The 12,410-nt window shown below is 37.3% G+C and overlaps 1 protein-coding gene across 8 annotated transcripts in view; it reads left to right on the forward strand.

Annotated features, from left to right (window-relative positions):
- SLC4A7 (solute carrier family 4 member 7) overlaps positions 1 to 12,410 on the forward strand; it is a 101,886-nt gene that overhangs the window by 40,414 nt on the left and 49,062 nt on the right. The window lies entirely within an intron of this gene.

Raw genomic sequence — 12,410 nt, forward strand, 5'->3', positions numbered from 1 at the left:
TTTGTTGCTGTTGCAGTCGTACATACTCTTGCTCTGCTCCCTTCAGGCTGTTACTGCGTTCAGTCTTGTACTGACACTTTTGCTTCTTTGACAATACCATAAGCCTGGTTAAGTATGTAAAGCCATCAGAAAATGTAACAGTCCTAACAGGAAAATAATAAGAAAGATCTCAGCAACTTGAGCACCCGAAACTCATTTGCCAGATGGACGCGTGCCAGCGCTGAGCGGAGGAAGGCAGTGTGAATATGAGGTTGAGAGGTGCAGCGGCAGAGGCTGCAACAATGACAATTTAGATAGGATTGAGCTGTGGTGAAACCGCCGCTGTGTCTGTCTCTGCAGTTAAATCTTCACTGCAGATTTAAGCTGCCTCCTCCTTCGTTTCCTTCTCTTGGTTTTCTCCAGGAGATGACCCAGAAAAATCATGTTTGTGTTTTGCAGGAAGGCAGGGGTTAAGGGGAAGCAGGGGTTCAGCTGGAGTAGCATGCCGTGCTGCAGGAACAGCTGTAATGCTTCAGCCACCAAGAATGATATGGGAACGTGCAGCCAGATCATTTCCCCAGTCCCTTTCATAGCACATTCGCAGGAGTGCTTCAGCAAGGACAACGCTGTAGTTACACAAGATACTGGGTGGGAAGGCAGGGGGTTCAGGCTGCTTGAGGCAATTTAAGCACTTGTACTGCTGACTGTGGAAAATACACCTGTCTTACCTACGGCCAAAGAATAATTTAAAGGTGAAACCAGGGCTTCTGTTTCATGAGCAACTGAGTCAACATAACAGGTGTTGAAAGGAGGAGATCTCACTGTCCTCACCTTACTCTTAGCCGTGCTGCCCGAGTGACCCAGTGTTAAGCGTCACAGCACAAGAGGGGACTGGCTACACAGAGGTTAAACAAGTATCTGACAAGAAAAATGTATTCCAGTAGGATTATCACATATCTGAAGCTTCATATAGGCACACATTTTCACACATAAGTAGGAATTATTTTTGGTAACTACATATATCTTGTAGCATCTTATATATTTGTAAGAAAATGGGTCCCTTTTTTTTTAATGGTAGACTGGGGAGAGGGAGGGACTGCATGTATTTTGACAGTGGAAACAGTTCCCAAGTTAGAACAAGAAGTGTTTTTCTTTCCTGTTCGAAAGAGAAAGGTACGTAAGTACAGTTGTTTGACTCATAGTTATCTTCTCTGAGACTCACCAAAGGAGATTCTTTAGATTCAGGGTGTTTTAGAGGGTAAATTTATGTGAATTTACAGTTCTGTCTGATGAGATTATTTATAAGCTATTATGATTAGAGTAGGTATATAGGATTTTTGGGTTTTGTTTTTAATTCTGTTATTAAAATCTTACAAGGGGAGAAATTGAGTTGTTGGCTGCAAGCAGTACAAAACCTCTGGATAGTATTATTTTTCATTACTGACTTGTGAACGTTTTCTTGTAGGCTTAGGAAGACTACAGTCAAGCATTAAGTATTGCAAGTGTTTTAAGACTTGAAGCTGTTTCAGTCCAGTCTTCCAACTTGTTTTTCTTGTGACTTGAAAAGGAGTTCTAGGAATCTGGACCCTTTCCAGAGGTGTGTGTTGATTCTTTTCAAGGAGAGGCAGCAAGCAGTTGATTCAGTTCAGCTATGATGTGAAGCACTGAACCTTTTAGAGCCAGCATGGGCAGGTGATACTTAACTGCTTTAAAGCCTGTACAAACTAATATTCATTGGTTTGATGCTGCAGAAGGCATATTTTTGCTACTAATATTAAAACAAAGGTTTCTTGGTGTTGTCAGTATTGGATACTTCTATTTTTTGGAAATTCTGTAGTGAAATGTTAATGGCCAGATGCTAAAGGGGAAAACAGATCTTGTAGTTAGGGCTTCCCAAGCTCTGCATTCTATTTATGGTGGCTGGAAAAGTGTGGTACATATCCAGAGTGACAGTGTTTAGGTTAGAAAGGTTAGGCTCAGGCTGCTTGTTTTGTGACTCCCTTCCTGTAAAAGAGAAATTGGTAGAGTTGGTAAACTTCAATTATGGGCAGACTGCGTGTGTACTAAATAAAGGTACTGCTCTTTACTGAAGCTGTAAGGCCTTACTGTGAAATAACAAATGTCAGTTTACAGAAGAGCTAGAATGGGGAATAACATCTTAAAATAACGTTTTTAAGAGCACCTAATGTTCTTAAATTGATGCCAGACTTTTTGAGCTGCAATGAATGAGAGTAATAACAAAGTAAGACAGGAATTGGAAGTAAGGCAAGAACAGTAATGGCAGAGGTATTTCATGCCATCTCGTAAAAGGCATCTTCTAAGAACCATGTTTAAGGAAAGCTTTCTTAAACCTGAGTTAACATGGTTGGCTTGATATTACCAGGAGCTATCTTTTTAACTGTGTAGTTATTTTTCCACCTTGATCTGAGGATACATTTAGTAGATACAGTTTAAGAGACAAGGGATATATCGTTACTCTTAGCAGACCAGTTACAGGCATAGCAAAGATAAGGAGTTTATACATAATAGAAGTCTTGTTCCAGAAACAATCTGAGGTCAAGAGTGTGTGTCTCGGTAGACTAGTTTTCTGTGGCATAAATCCAAGAAGCAGCTTTCAAGAGTTAAGACGATTTAATAGCTACTCTACTCTCACACAATCCTGTGGCAGGTGTAAGTAGTGTTTACATTTCAAGTGACCCTATTATCTCTGATACCTTCATGCCTTATTTTTCCTTTAAGAAAACAGCTGTGCTTTTCAGTTAATCTTATTTGATAAGGACAGGTAGTTAAATAATCCTTCACATTTTCCCCTCTAGAAGTGAATATTGTATATGTAAGTGGAAAACTTGCTCTACGAGTGTTTTGCAGTTTAATGTGTTATGCGTAGTTAGAAATTTTTTCAGTATTGTGAAAGGGTTTTGGGGAACTCGGAGAACTTACACAGCAACATGTAGTAGAATGTACTGCTAAGACTTTTTTTCAGGTGGCAGGTTTACTATTATTCTACCTTTTAGATACATGTAAATTGCAACTGTTCAAAAACCCGTGAATAGTTCCTGTAATATCTTTTAAGAAAACAAGTTCTACGGGAGCAGGTAAACACAAGTAAAACAACAGGACATTGTAGCTGCTGTCTCTTTAAGATTGTGCTTAGTATTTACGTTTTTATGTTCTGTAAGAGGCTGTGCTAATTTAGACAGGCAGTATAGAACAGGTTTCTTATGGTTCTCAAACTACAGAATGAATACTTTAAAGAGAGAGTGTGCTTTAAGAGACCCCTTAATGGTCTAGAGAAGAACTGTGCTTAACAGAAAAAAGAATTTTGAAATGCTATTTCACATGAAGTTGTATCTTTTTATGTGGTCAAAAAGAAAAAAGTGAAAAATAATTTAGGATGGTCACTAATGATTCTTGCAGACCACTTTTCATCCATCCTCTCTAGTGATACCCCTAAATTGGAAAGATTTTCCCTGGTCCTTAGTTTGAGTTGAACTGAGAACAAGGAAAAACATGTCTATTCAGATACAGTACAGCTAGTCAGGTGTATGAGGCACGCTCTGATTCATATGCAACAAAATGTTCACTTGCACCAGTTGTGCTAGTAGCTGGTGCAGGACAAATTGTTATGTCCTTATCATCCAGAAATAAATGTTATCTGTGCCCGGCTTCTTTGTAAGTCACAAAAATTGAGGGATGTTTTCCTCGTATGATTTTTAGTGCATTCTTGATTAAGTGAATTTTGGAATTAGGCTGCATTGCTACACCTTCATCACATGTGTTGAAAACTTAGTTATAATATCTTTTGCTATGGGAATCCTACATTATCTAGTCCATGGGCAAATTCCTCAGGACCTCTTGTCCTGTTTGTTTATGCAATATTCAGACTTCAGTGCAGAGAGAATAGTTGTCTTCAACTTATTTTATTTTTTGTGGTGTTTATCACAAAGGTAATTCCTTAACAAGTGCTATCAAAATGTTTTCAGACTGCCTTTTGAGAGGGAAAGTTAGCAACCTGATTGTGTAGATGTAAAACTCAATATGGCACCCAAAGTGACTAGACACAGTTTTCAGCTTTGTGTCGTCAGTTTTGGAGGCAGGGGGTTATTTCCAGTTTCTAGAACATTCTTTTTGGAAGTTGATTCTGATTCTGCCAAACACAGTACTTAAAAATTGCTGTAAATTCTGAAATTTTTACTTGCATGTTAAATTATTTGTAAATTACTGGAAAAACATACTGTAACCTCCTGGCAAGTGAAACTTAATAGAAATTACTTGAGATAAGAGACTTTTTCTCTTTTTTTATGTTATGAGACTTCTTGATGGTAGCATAACAAGAGCTGAGTATAAAAAGAAGTATGGACTAGTGCACCCCAAAATTAATATTCTTTAGCTAGGAAACAAATGCATGAACTTTAAAAAAAAAATAAAAAAATTGTTAGCAGTTCTGATACCACAGTGTTCCTCATCTTTGAGGCAAATTACTCAGTATTCTACAAATAGAACTTCTTAATGAATGTCCTTGAGACATGTGTTAATTTCTTATTTGTGAAATGGTCTCAACAGCTAAGGAACCCTTCTGCATACTGCAGTTGATGAATGGCTGTTGACAGGATGTTTTATCTTGCTAAAGATGATATTATCCAACTTCACAATCTTGCTGACCAAGTTGGAACTGAGCAGTAGTATTCATACTGAAACTAAGTCAGTATTTTTTGCATATATTGTAAGTAATTCATTAGAATAACAACAGTATTACTAGTTTGATTTCATTTTTGTTTAAAAGCCATGTTAGTGTATGTATAATGTATAAATCTGTATGGTATTCAATTTTACTTTAAAGTAAGGAAAATATTCTCAGCTTTTGTAATGACTTAGATCTATTTAATATTACAATCTAGGTGTTGCTTTATGGGAAGTGTAGACTTCAGTAATTTAAGTGATTTTTGCATGGGAACTGCGATACATGTGTAGGGATTCATAACTTTTTTAGCTACGCTTTCCTTCTTATGTAGCTAATGTCAAATAGAAGACCTTTACATAAATACTGAACCTTAAGTGAAAATAATCTTTGAAGGAGGCGATGCAGCAAAGTGTAATTTTTTTCAATATGCAGCTACTTTTTCTGTAGTGTTAGAGGCAGTGCTGAATATGCTACCCTTGCATTGTTACAATTTCTGACAAGTAAGGCTAGGTTATCTAATATTTGCCCTCCAAAACAGACAAAACTGTTCAGTCACATTCTCTACCCTCTAGTAATGGTTTTTCAAAGTGAATCAGCGTTTAAACTTGAATGAATTCATGACAGCATCTGCAGCAGACAATAACTTTGCTTATACTTAAATCTTTAAAATCCATTTTGGGAAATGTGAGTGCTAATTGTAGCATTGCTTCTTAAAACAGAGTTGTTTTTAAAAATGGGTGCCATTCAAAACAAATGCCTTTTACATAAAGATGTAAAATAAGTATTTTATGTAAAATAGACTAAGATGAAAGCAATGCTTTTTAAAAGTTCATGTTATAAACTGTGTCCTAACATTTTTTATTATTGTCAAACTTCTTTTATGTGAGAGAACATCATGTAATGTTTCTGTTCTGACTGCGTCAGAAACTTTATAAGAAGGTAACCAACTGCAGTTTTGTATTCTGCAGCACATGTAAAATTGTTCTTCAAGTAGGATGGCCAGAAAATCGAAATTTAAAGATTTCAGTGAGCTTGATGGCTCTAGATTGCTCAAACTTAAAATTTTTGAGATGAGGCAGAAGAAATAGAAGACTGTACTTTATTCTGCAGCCTGTTGTTTCTTGATGGCTTTCATAACATTTATCTTACTATTTTTAATCTCTTTAAAATCAGTTGTTCCAAAAATTCGCTAAGCCTGTGACTTGATGGAAGTCAGAAGTCTTGAATGGATGACTTTTCCATTTGCAATTCCCTCAAAGCTTGTGTTTCACAGCAGTTAAAGCTTTTAAAGTGTGAGATTTTTTTAAATTTCTGAACATTTTTTATTTTATAAAAACCATGTGCAAGTTTCAGTTTTTCTCAGAAAGGGTAACTGTTACATGAGGCAAGATTCCCTCTCTAATATTTTTCATATCTTAAAATATAAGGAAATAGACGCACTTGGGGGCAAGCTTATCCATTTAAAGATGCATGCAGCAGTTGTAAAAGAGAGGGATGTCATCAAATTTGAAATGAGAATGTATTTATAACCTATTGATAAAGTGGGAAAACCTTACAAATGCTTCCTTTGAAATATTTTATAAGGACAGTGATAGGAATGTGGAAGCCTTATGTCCTTACAGGGTATGCATCAGTGAAGGGCTGAGAATGTTGGTTTCTTCAGTGGTAGATGAAGGGCCAATCTTCAATCTTAATTGGACTTTTGCTTGAATTGCGTGTTTCTAGGTTTTCTCTCCTCCAACAGAAACAACGCTTTGAAATTACCTTGGGTATGTATCCTTTTTTCTGAGCTCTGTTGCAGAGACAGGCTGGACTAAGCCTTCAGCTCCAGGTCTGACTTGGATGTACAATGCAAGGGCATCTAGTCCCCCTCCCACAGGTACCAAATGCTGGCTCCTTTCCCAGTTGGGGGAGATCCATGCTGGCGGTGGACCACAAAGACCTGGGGTGGAGGTACCATGCTAGAATCCCTGTGTAGCACCGTCAGCTGGCACTAAGCTTTTCCTATTACTGTTACTACCTGCATGTCTAATGTAATTATTGATAATGCTGCCTTGAATGTTGTTGATTGTGTCAAACAGAAATAGTCAATGCATTTTTTTCTTATGACTGCTCCTACCAACTCCTATTTGGTGTTTAAGTCAGGAAAAAAAAATCACTTCTGGCATTTACTACTCCTGCCAGAGCATAATATGACTCTCTCTTTCATTGTGTCGTGAGAAAACACTCTTACTGAGCTGCTTACTGTATGCTGTGCATACGAGATTTTTGGATTATGCCTCTCAATTTTGTCTGTCCAAGTATTGTAGTATAAAGAGCATGTTCTCAGATATACTTAATTACTAGGAACAACAAGAGATTTCAGAATACAGCCCTGGAGGTTTAACAGACTCTAAAATACACTGCACTGTGGAGAACCTTTGGGCTCCAGCTATGACACGTAACAGTCCCGTGAAAGAATTTTCTTTACTTCTTTATACAGATTTGGTTAGAAAAAATTTTATTTCGAAAGCAAGAGATAGTTTTTGTGAAATAATTCTTTTAACAAAGCACAGAAAAAGAATCATTGGTAATAATAGATTTTTTTTTTATAGACTTCATGCATGGAAGAACAAAATTATATTAAAACATTTAATGTTCACTTTTACTACATTAATTAATTAGAAAATTATTTGAGTGTTTCTTGGGTATGTTTTGTGTGAGAGAAATTCATAAAATAAGCTGAAATACTATTTATTTTGAAATACTTAGTTTGCATCTTACACTGATAACTTCGCTATCAATATTAAATTGTACATTTAATTGCATACTTCAGAAAGGTGGCATTATTTTTAATTAGAAATTAGAGAATTTAGCATACTAGCAATAATTTCAATGAATTACTGACTTGAGTGAATTTTCAGAGTTTTCATTATAAATAAATTAAATAAAAGGGTGTGTGTGTGTAAACAAGGAATTCTGCTTGTTCCTTAAGTTTCACCAGAGCCGAGAATATTTGAAGAAGACCTTGGGCTGTGAAGTTTTTTAGGGCATGAAAAGACTTTCTTGTTCTGACTCTTTACTTCTTCCATCTGCCTAAGATTATTTTTCCTATTTCTGTGTCTATACCTTTGAAGCAGACCTGTGACAGAAAAGGTAGAAGTTATGCCAATAAACTGCATTGAGCTGATTTTCGTGATTACAAGTACTTTCTGTGATGTAAGGGGAATTAATGTCAGGGCATGAGATGACGATAGATTTCAAATGCTTCCTACTAGGTTAATGTGTTTGGGGATGTGAGATAGAAGACATCAAACAGCTGCTTTTTTCCCCTGTTTTATGGTCTTAAGGAACAGATTAGGATCTCTCCTGCAGATCTTCCGATTTTTCCATACTGGAAAGCTCCATGCTGGAACAAGATAGGTTACGACATTATTTTATGAAATAAAGGCTTCTGTGTAAAATAAACGATCTATCTTCAGCTTATTATTTGAAGATTTTTGGAAATGAAAAAGTAATTCTTGTCGTCGTTTTTTGTCTTCAGCAGACTGTTGGGAGCTTATGGGGAAGATGGAGTCAAACTCTTGTCACAAGATGCAGTGTTGGAAGTGCTGATTGGATATTAGGAAATTTTTTTCATGCAGTATGTTGTTATGTGTTGGAATAAGTTGACCGTAGAGCCTGTAGAGTGTCTGTCTTTACAGATACTCAAAGCTTGGCTGGTTGTCATCCTGACCAACCTGATCAAAAAGATAACTTCAGCTTTGAAGTTGGCTGTACTTTGAGCGAGACTAGACCAGATAGCCCACCTCCAGATGTCCCTTACAGGTATCTGCAGTTCAAATTTCTAAGTAACAGGGTGTGAGGATTCACGTAGGTATTAACTTGTTTTTCTTTGCTTTCCCTTGTTAACGTGGGGAAGAATGTCCTTCTTTGTATGAAGCTTAAAGGGCATCTAGCTAACAAAATATTGGTAGAAAAAAGAAAGTTCTGTGTGTATTTGTACTTACAGGGTTGCCACATCAGAGCGTTTTTGGATACATGTGTTTGATCTCTCTCAGACTTTAGAAGTCATCTATTAGCATTTTCTTAGGCGCTTTAGGGAGAAATCAGGGAACTTAAACAGGGCATTTTCTATTCTGTCAGTTTTAAAGGTCTTCGTATAAGCTGACTTTTGGACTATGACCAACCACGCGATGGAGACATGTAGCAAGCTCCTAACGTTTAAATTTGTTTCATACTGATAAGGACCTTAAGTAGTAAATACTCTTGGCAGATTTGAACAGCTAAGCTTGGATAAAGTCACGTTAGATTAAAATGAACAATTATCTCTTGAGCTTTATATTACTAAATTTAGTATTGGGCAGTCTACTAATTCTATTGATTATTGGTTTAAAGTAATTCTGTAACAAGCTTTGCTTGAGAGTGGTACTGTGGTACAGATGCTAGTGTGAATAAAGTTTTGAAGGTCACATAATTGTGTGTGACCTTTCAAGCTTATAAAAACAATATTCAAGGAAAAGGTTGGGTTCCCTTTAGAAATAACACTGATGCTAGTAATATGACTTCAGACCTTTTTAGAGTTAACTTTTTCTCCATTGCTTTCATATTACTTGCCTTTCTGGTGAAGCAAGCTTACTTCTGTGTGAAGCAAACTAAGTTGTTTTGCCTAATTCATTGGGGGTGAAGGAAAAAAAAAATCCCTGTATTTTTGTTTCCCCTTGTAAATTGTGTTTGTAAGTAAATCTTTATCTGTCCGTCTGCAAACATTAATTACTCCTGTCTGAATAATGAAACTTAAGGCAACACAGACCTACTCAATACAGCTGTCTCTGTTTTTAGAGGGCTTCTCAGTGCTTTGCTTTGTGGAGTTAGAATTAAAGTTAAGCTTGTCCAAATTTTGTTATGCAGTTTTGCCCTCCCTTTTGGAGTTGAATATACCTGCAATATGTTTTTTGGTAATCATGCTTGTATACTCAACAGCAGTAGTTTTGGATTTCTTAGGTAGTGGTGGAGATGTCTTTGTTTATTAATGTCCATGATACCAAGAAAAGGGCCCCTTTCTTAAGGAAAATCTGGTGCACTCATAAGCTGCTGTTTGCAACAGCCAAACTTCTTTTGGTTAGTCTATTGTATTCCCACCCCTCATGCATGCTCCAGAAAATAAAATAAAATTCAGAGGCTCTTTTTCAACATCAGGTTTTTTTCTTGAAGTTATTCTGATAGAGTTACATTGGATTGTGATGCATTTTATTTAATAATAGCTGAAGATTGTCTTGCTCATCAGCATTTCACGTTATTAGTCTCAAAATACAGTTGCAGGTGTAGCAGTCTGATCACTTTGCGTATACAGAAGTGATTTGGGGAAGGTATTCTTGTTTTACATTTGCCTGCAAGACAGTGCCTGTAAGAGGAAATAGCCATTCACACAATAGTCACTTCTGGGCAGCGTGGGCTGAAGGGTAGGATAACCCATTGCTAGCCTGTTCCCCTGTCTTTGTGATACCCTAATCTGTTAGGGTAGTGAGAAGACACTTTAAAGAAAGTTCCCTTCTGGATGAGAATGTAATAGAATCATAGAATGGTCGGAGTTGGAAGGGACCTTAAAGATGATCTAGTTCCAACCACCTTGCCCTGGGCAGGGACACCTCCCACTAGACCAGGCTGCTCAAAGCCCCATCTAGCCTGACCTTGAACACCTCCAGGGATGTAGCCTCCACAACTTCCCTGGGCAACCTGTTCCAGTGCATCACCACCCTCACAGGAAAGAATTTCTTCCTGATATCCAATCTAAATCTACCCTCTTTCAGTTTGAGGCCGTTACCCTGTGTCCTATCATTACACTCCCTGATAAAGAGTTCCTCCCCATCCTTCCTGTAGGCCCCCTTCAGGTACTGGAAGGCTGCTATGAGGTCTCCCCGGAGCCTTCTCTTCTCCAGGCTGAACAACCCCAACTCTCTCAGCCTGTCCTCACAGGAGAGGTGCTCCAGCCCCTGACCATCTTTGTGGCCCTCCTCAGGACCCGTTCCAACAGGTCCATGTCCTTCCTGTGCTGAGGACTCCAAAGCTGGACACAGTACTCTGTAGGTTGTGGGCTGCTCAGGTTGAAGACTAAGTTGGCACTGCCTACTTGGTGTGCCTTGAAGCAGTTCAGAGGCACCTGGGCATAGGGATAGCTGAGAGGTCAGTGCATTTTGGGTAGGAAGGCAATTTGCTATGGTTGCAGGTTGTTTGAAAACACACTTGATTTGTTGCTAATTTCAGCTCAGTTTTCCCTAGCTTTTGCTTGTTTCCTTGCAAGGTATCTGCTCTCCTCCAAACTTTTCCATTGCAAAAAAAAGTTTCAGTCAGACTGCAGTTTTGTAATAGGGGAGAGACTTCTCGTTCCCTTGTTCCACCTCTCCTCCGTGCAGCAGCATGGTCTTTGACTGTGGAAATGATCACACTATTACAAGTGCTAATCTTTGCAGTAGCAGGGAGAATGGTTTAAGATGGGGCTCTTAAAAAAAAAAAAAAAATTGTTTGTTTTTTTTTTTGTTTTGTTCTTCAGTACAGAAAACAATGCAGGATTTTTGTCTTAATTTATGGGAGCAGCAAGAGACCAAAATGTGAAAGTTGTTCTGATTTTTCAGGAAGTAAAATCTTGAACAATTTCAGATTTCTGAAATCTTCTAGAAAGTAATCACCTGCAAGGTTTTTTCTGTGCAATGATCAAAACACATGCTTAAAACAGTCTTATTAAGAATATTAAAACAAGCTGATAATACAAAATGCTCTTATTACTAGAAATATGTTTGAGTTTCTCCTAGGAAAAAATAGTTCCTGCAAAAAAATTAAACACTGATGCTGAATAAAACTTTCTAACTCTGTGTAACTATAGTTTTCATACTTGCTAGTTGAATATATAAAATAAACCAAAAATCCTGTCAGGGATGATAATAGCGTTTGCAGTGAGTGGTGGGTCACTCGCTTGCACCAGGCAGCTTTGAGTGCTGTGTGGTGAGTAATGCAGCTATTTTTGAACCTAGTACTTTTGCTTTCCCTATACATAAGATTATTGTATCACAATGGTATCAATAACGTGACCATTTTTAATGGTACCTAATAATATTATGTATCAAGGGTATTGATTTATGTTTAGGCATCACATTTGCATTAACTTCTCTGGCAATTGCATTGTGCAGGCTGCCTGGCCGGGGCTGAGTGCTCTTCTTGGAAGAAGCTCACAAAAGAAAAGTCTCTCTCTATAAATAGGACTGATGAATGCTTCAACAAATTAATCTGTTTTCCAGTCTTACATGGAAACAGATAGCTTTTAATATGCTTAATTTCAGATTTGGTCATAGTGCTTATCAGTCGACTCTAATTAGAACTAGTGTTGGAAGTCTGTCAAGAACCAGGTTTTGTAATTTGAAAAGCAATCTTCACCAAATTAATTAAATGTTGAACTTACTCATGCATTATTACTGATTTTTGCTTAGTCTTTTTACTCGTGTAGCACTGTAAAAATACAGCTTTATAAAAGTTTTGTGTATCTTTTTGGGCTTAGACATTATTTTCTTGGAAAACAACCTTGACATACTACCATACTTTATTACTTTAAAGCTCTGTAATCACCAGAATTTTTCAATATCCTTAATCTAGTGTGTGTATGCTATACACACATACATATATGCATGTATGTGTACGGTCACAACTCCTGGGGCTTGCTTGCCTTCTATAAATTTGCTGAATTTGCATCTCTCTAAGAGCTGGAAAACCACTTCCTTTT

This window comes from Rissa tridactyla, chromosome 2, assembly GCF_028500815.1.
Source record: "Rissa tridactyla isolate bRisTri1 chromosome 2, bRisTri1.patW.cur.20221130, whole genome shotgun sequence".
Classification (NCBI taxonomy): domain Eukaryota; kingdom Metazoa; phylum Chordata; class Aves; order Charadriiformes; family Laridae; genus Rissa; species Rissa tridactyla.